Consider the following 11962-nt stretch of genomic DNA (forward strand, 5'->3'; position numbering starts at 1 on the left):
CATGGTAAAAAAAATAGAAAAAAACCCCCCAAAGACTGGAAGCCCAGTGCTCTTGTCAGGGGAGTTGCAGCACTTGGGACATTAGGAAGTGCCTGGGCATTGGCTAAGCCAAAAATCTTAGTGCAGTATTAAAGCAATATTCTCCTCATTACATTTCCAGTTTTGAAGTTTTTGGTTTTTTTTTTTTTTTTTTCTGTCAGGAAAAGAACTAAGAAATAAAAGAAAAAAAAAAGGATTGACTGAGGTTTCCTTGGGGCTCACTGAGGCTGCTGCAGTGATGGGAAATGTCATAAGGCAACCTCAGGTGGCACCAGCTGTGCATCTTTTCTGGCTGTGGGCATAGGATGGGGTGACTTGGCATAGGGCCACTTATTTTGTCCCTCTGGAGGAAGTTTGCCATTTCAGTGTACTCTGGTGATGGTAACATGGGACTGAATAAAGAGAAGTTATGAAGAGAAGAGATGCTGACTCTTCACTATTACAGACCATGGCCCCACTAGCATAATAACATTAATTTCTTTCTCCCAGTTTCTAAGGCTGGGCTTTCTTATGTTATGGTGAGATCTTGGTTTTAATTTGTTTTTAAAAATAAAGAAGAGAGCAAAAACCTTTTCAAACTCCTTCATCTGGAGTGACTTATTTCATACTATAACTGTGTGCCACAGTACCATTGCAGAGCTTAAGAAGATTTAACTAACCTGTATTTCAGGAGGAAATGATAGCTTAGATAATTGTTCAGCTTGCTAATCACTTTAAAAGTACCAGTGAGCAAGTTTTGAAAATTCTGCAGAATGAAAGTAATCAGAAAGATTTTATTCCAAAGGGCCCAATTTATGGAAGTCAGGTAACTTCTTGTGTAACCTACTTGGGATCTTTGTCCATCACCTAGTGTATGGGGTTTGGTCCAGAGTGGAAGAGATTGCTGAAGTCAAGAGTTGAATAGGTTTGCAAATGCAATATAGCAAAACTGAATAAATTTCTCCTCTAAATATGTGATTCTATCAGTGTGTCCTTGTGTTTCACCTTTGTATCTGCCCTGCTCTCTATGGTGCTGCTGCTCCCCTCATGTCTCAGGGAGACCGAGTGCCCCTCAGCAGTGATACTCCTGCTGTGGTCCAGGTGCTCAGTCTAACCTCAGGAGGCTCAAAATAAACACCTGGAGTTTATATTTCCTCTGGATATTACCTATGCTGGTTTCTGTCTTATTGTTCCTTGGTTTTGTAGCCAGGTGTAGTTGAAAATGTTTTGTTTATTCTTCTACTATACAACCTTTCCAGAAAATAAAAGATATTTGATGCTACTTAAGGAAAAACATTCTGGGAGCAGCATGAGAGTACCGTGGGCTCTGGAGTTCCTGCCTACAGCCAGTTTGATTCTGCTTTTGATGTAGAACCCCAATTCCATTTCATCAATGTGTTTGTTTATTTTGCTCAGATTTCATAGCTTTTTAAACAGAAACTCACCACATGTTTTGGTAGTGGCTGTGACAGTACACACGAACATTTCCTAATTCATTATTTCTCCTTTGACCAGCTCTGCCTATCCTCTCCTTCTAATCTGTGTTTAACAGATGAGTGTGTCTCAATAATGAACATTTGAGAATGTCACAATCTGTGTATGTGGCAGTCCTCCAAGTGAAGGAGGAAAACTGTGGGAAGAGTTCCTGGGTACTCATTTTACTGCTCAGCATTAGGCATCTGTTTAATTGTTCCTAACAAGCTGAAGCAAAATGGACAGGCAGACACAATCAGATATATTTTAATTTCCATCTCTATGACGTTTCCCATGCCAGAGTAGAGTTTGGCAGTCATTCTGTCTCTGGAGTATGAAAAAATGCCAGGCTTGCTGAGGGTGGGCTTTCTTTGTCTCCATGTGGTGTTTGAAAAGGGCAAAAGTTAGAAGTGGAGAAAATTACAGCCTTGTTAAATCTAGTATTAAGTTTGAGATGAACCTGTAACTTTAATGATATATGTTTGTTTATTTCAGGATGATTTGGTTATTGGGAGTCATTTGCTGTTATGCTCCTTAAGCAAACTGGCTGGTGAAAAAACAGAGCTGGTCAGAATAAGCGCTCCTGCAGAGGCAGAAATAGAATATACAGGCTAACTATAATATAATATATAATATACAGTAACTATGTAACCTATCAGTGTCCAAGGAAAATGCATGGAGTGCTCCTGCCCTGGCAGCTGTAAAGCTGGCACCCACTCCCTGAGACCCCTCAGGGCTACCCCTCTCCAAGAATGGAGACCTCCTGAAACCCCTGCCTTGGTGCTGAGGACTTGCTTCTTCCTGAAGAAATTGCCAAGCAAGAGGCAGGGCTCTCTGCAGTTGTTTCACTGAAGTCATACCTGTTCTAAGTTTTGGCCTGTTTTAGCTCTTCTCACTACCAATTTATGATGGTGGTCCTCCCCTAATTAGGGGATGTATCAGTTTTCCTTGTGAAGGTCTCATGATGCTTACAAAGGGTTGTCCTGGAAAAACTAGTGGGAGTTTGATTCACAGAAATGCCTCCATGTTCAGTGTTAGTGATTTGTAAATATAGCCAGGAATAAGGAGCTGCAGGAGCAGCCCCAGTTTCTTGTTGTACTTTTTGGGATGACTGTTTGTACAGGTGTGTACTGTGACCAATCTACTCATGTGTGACAGACTAAGGGCTCACAAGTCCCAAATTTCCAAAAAGCTGTTGACAATTCACCACTATTGCAGTCATCTGTTAATATGCACTGAACAGCTTACTACATTTTTTAAAAGACTGTGGGAATATTTCTACCTCTTTCTAGCTTTCTTTGGGGTGTGGTTTGGTTTTGGTTTCTCTTTTTTTCTTTTAATTTTTTTTTGTTTTTTTTCCTGACTGTTCCTGCATGGTTAACTGGAGTCAACTTGAGGTTAAAGCTAATTTAAACTGGATGCTATATTTAGCATTTATGGTGCTAAAAGGATTATAGGAAAATAGATACTACATAAGTGGCCATAATCTTCTCACTGCTTGTGTTACTTGAGTGGCAGAGAATGGGGTGCCAATCTGAGATTAAAAATCTAATTTTAGGGAGTTAACAAGAGTCACATTGAAGCAAAAAGGTACAGAGGGCTTAAATTTTGTGGACTTAATTTTTTTAATTAGGCCTCTGATCTGCTTAAAACCCTGCAATCATAGCCTTAACCAAAGCCTATGATTCTAAATTATGTACTATTTCCATACACCAATTTAATAAAAACAAACTAGACACTTCAGTTTTACCCTGGATGGAACAGCCAGGATACATTTTCAGGGGTCAGTCTTTTCCACTGCCTGAAGCTTGGCAAGGCAGCTCTGTGCCATAATTTTTGATTGCTGGAGGCAGCAGTTAGCCAGCTCCACATCTGTATTCCTTCCTCCATGACAGTGACAAGGAAGCCCAGCCTGGGATGTGAAGAACCAGTGCAGATGGCAGCTCTGCAGCTCCAGTAATGCCCCATGGTGACAGTACAGCCACCTTGTCTGAAAAGACTTCCCAGTTAATTTTTTTTCCATCACCTGGAGAGAACAAAAAGGAAGAAAGAAGAAACAGACTAGTGACAAGTAATGTTGTTTGCAACCATGGCCTTATGGCTCTGGCAGGAGGGTGGGCTACTTCTGAAAAGAGACACAAAAAAATTTAAACCATGGAATTCCCATTATGCATTATAGATGAATCACCTTCTCTGAATTAAATTGTCAGTGCAACTGAGAAAGGACTGGCTGCTAGCATGGAGGCACTGCAGGAGCCTGGTGACTTGGTAAGATGCAATGCACAGCACTGGCTTACTGGGGGTTATTCCACATTCTCCCAGTTGTATTTAGTGGCTACTAGCAGGAGGAGGGATGGATCTTGCATTCAACCGAAATTGAAGCAAAATCAGCACACAGAGGTCTGAACTGGGCTCCCTTTTATTCCTGCTTGTCTGTAGGCTTTTAAGTACCCTCTTAATGGGATTTGTGTTCCATATGGCACCTTTCTCACAGGATGACACTTTCTTGTTGCTATCCTGTCCATATCTACAAATAGTTTCCAGCCAGAAAAACAACATGCACCATTTAGAGACATCCAGGGAGAGAACACCATCCCTTTGGATAATTATTTGTAAATCGTTGTCTGAGGCACTGCATTCCCTTGTGGTGGTAAATCAATGGAGCAGATTTCAGTGGTGTCCTGGTTTAACCCCCAGATGGCAACTAAGCCCCACACAGCTGCTCACTCACTCTCTGCCCCCGCAGTGGGATGGGGAGGAATTGGAAGAGTAAAAGTGAGAAAACTCGTGGGTGGAGATAGACAGTTTAGTAGGTAAAACAAAAGCCATGTCCATAAGCAATGGATGAAGAAATTCATCCATTGAAGAATAAAGGAATTAATTCAGAACATCCCATGGGCAGGCAGGTGTTCAGCCACCCCCAAGAAAGCTGAGTTTCCTCACATGTAACCTCACATGTAACATGTTTGGGAAGAAAAATGCCATTACTCTGAATGTCCCCCTCCTTCTTCTCCCAGCTTTATATACTGAGCATGATGTAATACAGTCTGGAATACCCCTTAGGTCAGCTGGGGTCAGCTGTCCTGGTTGTGTCCTTTCCCAACTCCTTGTGCCCCCCCAGCCTCCTCACTGGTGGGGTGAGGAGCAGAAAAGGCCTTGGCTCTGTGTGAATGCTGATCAGCCGTAAGGGAAACATCCCCATATTACAAACAGTGAACCCAAATCATTGCTGTATACCAGCTGCTATGAAGAAAATTAATTCCAACCCAGCCAAAACCAGAACAAGTGGCAAGCTCAGGCCACTGAAATATTATAGCAAAAAGAAGTTAATAAATACTCAGTGTAAGCAAAGACTGTTGGGTGATGGATTCTGACATGCTTCTAGTCCTGAGCTCCTTAGTTTTGTTTGTAATTTTTGCTGGTAATGAATTCTGAGAAAAAGTAACTGCAAAAGAACACCAATTTTATCATTTGGTCCATGTAATAAAAGACACTAAGGTATTACTTGTCTTACTGCTGCTTGCAATGCTACTCTTTTAGTTTCTTGCTAATCCTATTTCATAGCACCGAGGTTCAGCCAGCAGTAGTTACACAGCTGTTTGGTGGTAGATGGAGCCTTTAATTATGGGCAGTGCCATGAGATTTATGTTTCTAATTTCAGCTGCTGAGTGGGGTTTCACTGGAGTCAAGAACCATGTTTTTTCACTGATGCTTCAGGTTGAAACTCATTGCTGCTTCATGTGTTGTATTTACAAGTATGGCTGCTGTATACATTTGATTTCAAATGCCATCTTTAGGCAATTGTGCCAGAGGTGCTGATACTCTGCTCTCCTCACCTGTCTATCCCACAGGAGGTGTATCTGTCTGTCTGCAGTGCTCTCCAGTGTACAGTTTCCCCTGGAAGATCCTGCCTCTGAATAAGCACCTGGTGCCTTCTAAATTTTTAGACCAGTGAAGCTGGCTAGTGTGACTCCCTCCAGAAAGCACACTGGGATCAGATCTGACCATATCTGTGATGTGCTCCACTTTCCAAGTGCTCTGTGGATGATTTTGGGGAAAGCAGGGGAACATGTCCAAATAGTTTTGGCCTTAATGTAAAGGAAAGCATTTGTAGCTTCACAAGGGCTGATCACTCTCCATTGCTACCCAAGAAGATTTTACACTTAGTTTGCATCCTTAGGAATAGATTATGATCTCTCAGACACCTGCTATCGAAACCTTACCTGTGTATGTCAGAAGAGGACATGAGGTTACCCCTTCTCCCTGACCACGAGGCCAAGGTGGTCCCACCACACTAACCCTCTCCCCTTGCCACCCGCAGCCCCTGTAGCATCATTTGAGCCATCAGGGAAGCATTGCAGGCACACTGATTACAGTATAGGCAGTCCTGTTTCACCACGGGCTGAGGAAATAAAGCATACGGAACTAAGGGGTCACAGCTTACGGAGCCAGGAAGGACAACCATAATCCTCTAGTCTGAAATAGGCCAGAAGGGTCTCTTCAGAGCTGTCTTTGTCTAAAATGTTGCAAGTGATGATGGCGGTTTCACTAGTTCCTCTGATGGGCTGTTTCTGTTTTTCATTACTTTGTTGCTGGGAAATTTCTCCTTATTTCAAGGTTGAATTTTTCTGACTTCAGCTTTTATTCATTGAATCTTTGTCAGCCAGATTGGAAAGCTCCTCACGTATGTCTTCCCCAAGAGCAATTACCTACGCAGTGCGATGAAGGTATGTCTACGCTTTCTCTTCAGTGAGCTGAATATGCTGAGCCTCTTACCCATCACGTCAGAAGGCATGGGCTTTTTTTTAAAGCCAGAGAATTCATTTGTGACACTCACTTGAACTCTGTCCAATGTCTTCAAATCCTCTTAAAATGCAGACACTAGGACAGCATTCAGTAACCTAGTAAGGGTCTTCGTAGTGCTGCCAAATGATGCTGAAATCCTTCATTATTTCTGCTTCATATTATTCTCCCCCACCCATATTCAAGAATCTCATTAGTCCTTTTGCAACAGCATTGCCCAGACAGCTTACATTGAGGTGATTATCTATAATGACCCCTAGATCCTTTACTGAGCTCTGTTTTCCAAAGCAGAGTCTTCTATCGTGTAAATATAAGCAATTGCCATTCTTGGATCTCAAACACTAGATCTTACCAAAATACATTTTTGCAGGTTACAACTATTTACCCTGATGGCTCATTTACCCATCTATCTGTTAGTTACTACTCCACACAGTTTTATGTCAGCTGAAGGTGGGACTATAGCATAGAGAAGTAAAACCAAAGAGTCATTCAAGGAAAAGTCTCTGGTTTTAAAATGTCCCCATTCAGTGGTATCTACCTATGGACTGTATTTTAAGAGCTGCCAGTAGCCTAGTATTCAGTTCACAGAACATGTTATATGGTAACTCCATAAAAGGTGTAATTGACTGTATTTTACTTATCCTTACAAGTATCCTGGAGAAATTAAAGTTTTCACTAGGCTAAAACACATGAGTCTTTGCATTTTGTTCTGGAAAAAAATATCATGATCTAAATTTCTTCACATCTAGTCAAGTCAAATCAATTCCAAATTACTTGTTCTCATTCAGTTGGCAAAACCAGGTCCAACCATTAATTAAAAATAATTATTCCTAATTGGTAGTAAAGGAATGTGATTCTAGGAAGGTCTTTTCTGGCTTAAATAATTCAATGATGCTGAGTTGACTAGTCCCAGGTTTTGAATCTTTGCTGAAAACAGGCTGCAGTGAATTGGCTCAATGTGCTGACAAAGGACATCAAACAAAAATACCCCTTCTTTTCAGATTTATAGTCTGTTTAAGGTGCTTTTCCTTACTTTCTGTGTGAATTCCAGTTTTGGGTAGAATTTATGTACCAAACTCAGGATTGGGGACCAATGCCAAGTATCTCAACATGTAGATTCTTTGTAGATTAAGGGCTAACAGTAAATCAGCCCATTGTCTTGTCTCCATTAAGATTTTTGTTTGTTATCTGTTTCAAGAAAGTTGAAACCTTCTTAGTAAAGGAAAGGCTTCAGAGTTCTCTGGGAAATGCAGCATTTAATCCATGCATCAGAGGCACCATTCCATGTGATATTTAGGACATGCTGCCACTCAATGAGCTGCTGAGACAGAGGCAGAACTGCAGAGTGCTGATCATTTTTGAGGTTTGAACTGACTGGTTCAGTAGTGAAAGAGCTGACAAATATTGCCACCAAAGCATTGGGTTTGCCTTCCTTCTGTTTGTTTGATGGCATTTTCCCTGCCCCATCTGTAATTAATAGCATCCTTAAGCTGCTGCTTCTACAGCTGATATCAGCACAATGGTTTCTCATCCAATGTGATATAATTTGCTTGCAAACCTGCCTGTCTTTGAACAATGGGTCAGCTTGTTGATAGAGAAATTAAGAATGTTGCTGTAGCACCTCACGGTGTAGTTCAGTGGAAGAAATCTTGGCACAGTGGACATAACTCAATGAACACCATGAAAAAATCTGTTTTCTCACTGTTCACCAAGATTATAAGAGTAGTTTCTCCAGAAATTAGAGCCTCCAACTGTTGCCTGTCAAAATGCAGTTTGTTTTCACTGTCAAGATCTAAAGTACATTTAAAATGTAGCACTCTTGCTGTAGCACTTGCAAGTTGGCTCTCTTCTTCCACTTACATAATATTTTTTGCTGGTTTTTCTAATATAGAATCATAGAATGGCTTGAACAACTTGTTGGTAAAGAAAACACATTTTCTACCATTAGAGACCTACTGAACTAGGTATTTTCTTCTGAAACATATCTCTAAACACTGTTTAATTATTTTACATTAATTTGAGACCGGGGTTAATTAAAATTATATTTCTTTAAAACAGGTAATTGAATTTGCATTTGAAATGTATTAAATTGGCATTTAGGTGCAGAATCTTAATTGTCTTGACCATTTCTGTGGGTCAGCCTCAAGGGACATATCAGCTCTCTGCAGCTCCCTTTGCCTCACGTCTCTGGCACTGCTCAGGGTTATTGCTCCTAACCAGTGAGCCCTGTGCTTGTCTCCTGCTTCTTCTGAAACAAGGAAAACCTGTAGCCCAGCACAGCTCCTTCACACAGCAGTAGCTCTCCTCTTCTGACAGTTTTGTGATCTGATGTTCTGCTCTGAACAAAACCTGCTTTGGAAAAATTCATACACAGCGAGCCCTGGAAGAAATAACACGCTGCAGAAATCCAAGGGTCTCAAAGGGTTAAAATATAATTCTTAAATCTTGCATGAGCAATTTCAAATGTAGTGATAATCATTCAGACTAGCATCTCATCAAGAAGCATTTTTGTGCTTCCTGGTGCAGTTATTGGGTCCTTTTGTCTTTTAATGATATACACAAAAGATTATTTTCCATTAACAAACTTCCAAACAACACCTAATATAGATGTGTAGGCATGTGTGTTCACCATTTGAAAATTATTATTATTTTACAGAATATTAAAGCACCAAGCCCACCCTCCCTTTTTCTCTGCAGAGAGTGAAATGCCTGTTTTCACAACAAAAAAGTCTTCTGAGCATTTAGTTTATTAGCCTGGCCAGGGCCAGGGCCTGACCTGGCCATTGACTGTAATCCCTTGATGAAGAATCTCAAGTGTGAATATGTCTAAAAAGGCAGATGGTAACAATATTTTTGCAGTTTAACTCCAACTTACAAACTCTCACTGTCATGGGCTGAGGTGTGAGCCTCTACTTTGTCATCCTTGCAGGTGAAACACGAACAGAAATTTAAGTGAGACAACAGGAAGGATGAGTATTTGTGACTAACACTTGCCATTCATCATGCTATAAGGATCTTATATTTCACTTTTTTCTTTGTATCCCACCTTGTTGAATCAAAACAATCGCTAGCACTTGGGTCCATGTTTAAGATTTTGGCAGTCCTTTTTTCTTCTGTGATGACAAAGCCAGCTCACTGCCCTGTTTTACACTAATGCAGTTCAAAGAGGCATGATGACAGACAGGGAACAGTGCAGATTCCTCCTCTGACCCTATTGCTGAATTGTGTAATGCTCCCATCAGCTGTTCTGTGTCTGCTGGGGAAAACACATCACAATGTGTGTGAGGCACATGAGGTATGTGCACTGCAGAAAAGCCTGACTCCCTTTTATTGAACTGTAGAGTGTTTGTAAGTGTGGGCAGTGTGGGAAAGCTCAGTCAGCAAGATCTGGATTTGCAGCATTATTGAGGACACAGTAACTTCATTTGGAGTTGTAGGCGTTTAATAACCTTGAAAATAGAACTGCATGAAATGATATTTAAGATGTGAGGCATTTATGTCTGCTGAAAGAAAACCTGAAGAAATTACACTTTGTATCCAGAGATAAGGAGGAAAAATTGCCTTCTGTTTTTTTCTTTGAAAGCCTGTTTTTCATCAGTGTGTAAAATGCTCACTGACACAAATGAGCAGAGTTAGTTTGCCTGTAAGAGGGATGGTAGGGTGTTTAAGTGATATTGGATAAAATGCTGCAGATCACTGGAAATTAAGAGTGGTTGGATACTGAATCAAGTAATTGAAGCCTAAGGGGAGGCCCACCTTCCACTTCTATTTCGGTCATGTTCAAAATCTCCCCAACAAAGGGTTGCAGTGGCTAATGTGACATAACCTGAGGTGCCATTTAATTATTTTTAGCAGTGGGCACACAGTTGTTGTACTCACTCAGTCACTTAGTGACAGGACAGGTATTAATCACTGATGTTCATATTGTACTGTCTTAAGCTGAGTCTCCATTTTTTGTTCTTATGCAGTTTGCTTTAGAGAATAGGTGGAATACTACATGTATAGGAGTGTCTTGCACCCCCTGTATATCCCCCTGGCCTGTACTTTGGTTAGGGTACTGTAAATCCTGTTTCTAGCCATCTGGGACTCTCCAGAGTACAAACACATGATGAGATTTTGTATGCTTCAGCCTAAACTACTCAAGATAACACCTTATTTTGGCAGGTGTTATCAAGATGGTAACAGATATTCACTGCCAAGACCTGGACAACCAGCAGTGCCATGAGGCACTGGGCCAGCATGTTGTGGTGAAGGCTGACTGTGCTAAGGATAAACTGTGCTAAGGATCAACTGGTAGTATGTGTTGGGCTTCTTGATGCAGTGCACTTTGCTCTCAGACATTTTCCTGAGGCACAGGATGCTTGTTTAGGCCATTGTTAGTGGTCATCAGCCACCTCTTAATGTGGAAAAATCAGTGGTGAGAACTAGCCATAGCCAGAAGAGTGACCAGTTATCAGATACTGCTAGTTCTTGGTACAGTCCCTGGAAACCCTCATGCTTATTTCCATGTCTTTTTTTTTCTTTCAATTTGTTGTTGTTTTTTTTTGGTTTTTTTTGCAGAGAGAAACTATCCATAATCCAATAAATGAGCCATGAGCAACCTCAATTCTTCCCCTCTTTGGCAGGAAGGCAGCAGCCAAGGCTATAAACTCGAATTTGAACAGTTTGTTCAAATGGTTTGTTTGCCTCTTCTCCCTCAGTCAGGAGCTTTTGTAACCTGTTTGAAGGAGCCCTCAGGCTGGGACAGCTGTGGGCCTGACTGGCTGAGAAGCATTTGTTGAAGATATTCAGGGGGGAGATAAATGACAGGAGAAATGACTCATGTTTTACGTACTTCTTTAGGTTTAGAGGTGCAGAGTGAAACCAGGTGGGATTTCTGACCCAATGGGAGAGACACAGTGCACAAGAAACCATCTGAAGTGAGGTCTCTCCCCACCTTGGGTGGGACAGGCTGTTCTTATCTCACTGTAATGCCCTGTACTGCCCCTGCTTAGTCCCATGCTTATAGCTGGGCCATATGAACACATCCTGTGTTCTTCACAATCCATCTGTAAGTTTTGTACTAGGTGTGGAAGGTTTCAGTGATTTTGTCACCCTGCATTTCTTCAGTGGGGCTCTAGAGGACAGCTTTGGTTGCTGCTCAGGACAGAGGCCCCATTTGTCTCAAGGCTTGAATACCATTTACCAACGTTATGCTCTCTAAATCATGATATTCAGCTTTACCCATCACTACTTCTCAGTAATCTGTATGAAAAAGAATGCACAAACCTAAGCAGAGGCATGTTTAGATTTGTAGCTGTCCAACAGAATGAAGACACAGCTCTGCTGCTTTCTACTCCCACATTAGAAAGTTTGTAGTAAGAGCAAGTAAAAAATCAATCTGCAAATGGAGTAAGCCAAAGTCTGAGATGAGTTCCTGATGTATGTCTCCTTTAAGCCAAAGGGACTCAGTCCCTAATCAAATATCTTTAGCTGTTATTTATTAGATTATTACAGTCTTTTTATGTAAACCATAATGTGTTTCAGTAGGCAGACATGAAGAACACTCCTCAAACCATGAACTTTTGAAAATGCACATCTCAGAGTAATTTTACTGTATGTCCCATCATTCTTCTGCTACTGGGAGCAGCAATCATTCCATCTCTCATGCCCTTATCCATGGTTCAAT

Source organism: Pseudopodoces humilis, chromosome 9, assembly GCF_049639895.1.
Source record: "Pseudopodoces humilis isolate 2021_Gansu_Grassland_sample_001 chromosome 9, ASM4963989v1, whole genome shotgun sequence".
Classification (NCBI taxonomy): Eukaryota; Metazoa; Chordata; class Aves; order Passeriformes; family Paridae; genus Pseudopodoces; species Pseudopodoces humilis.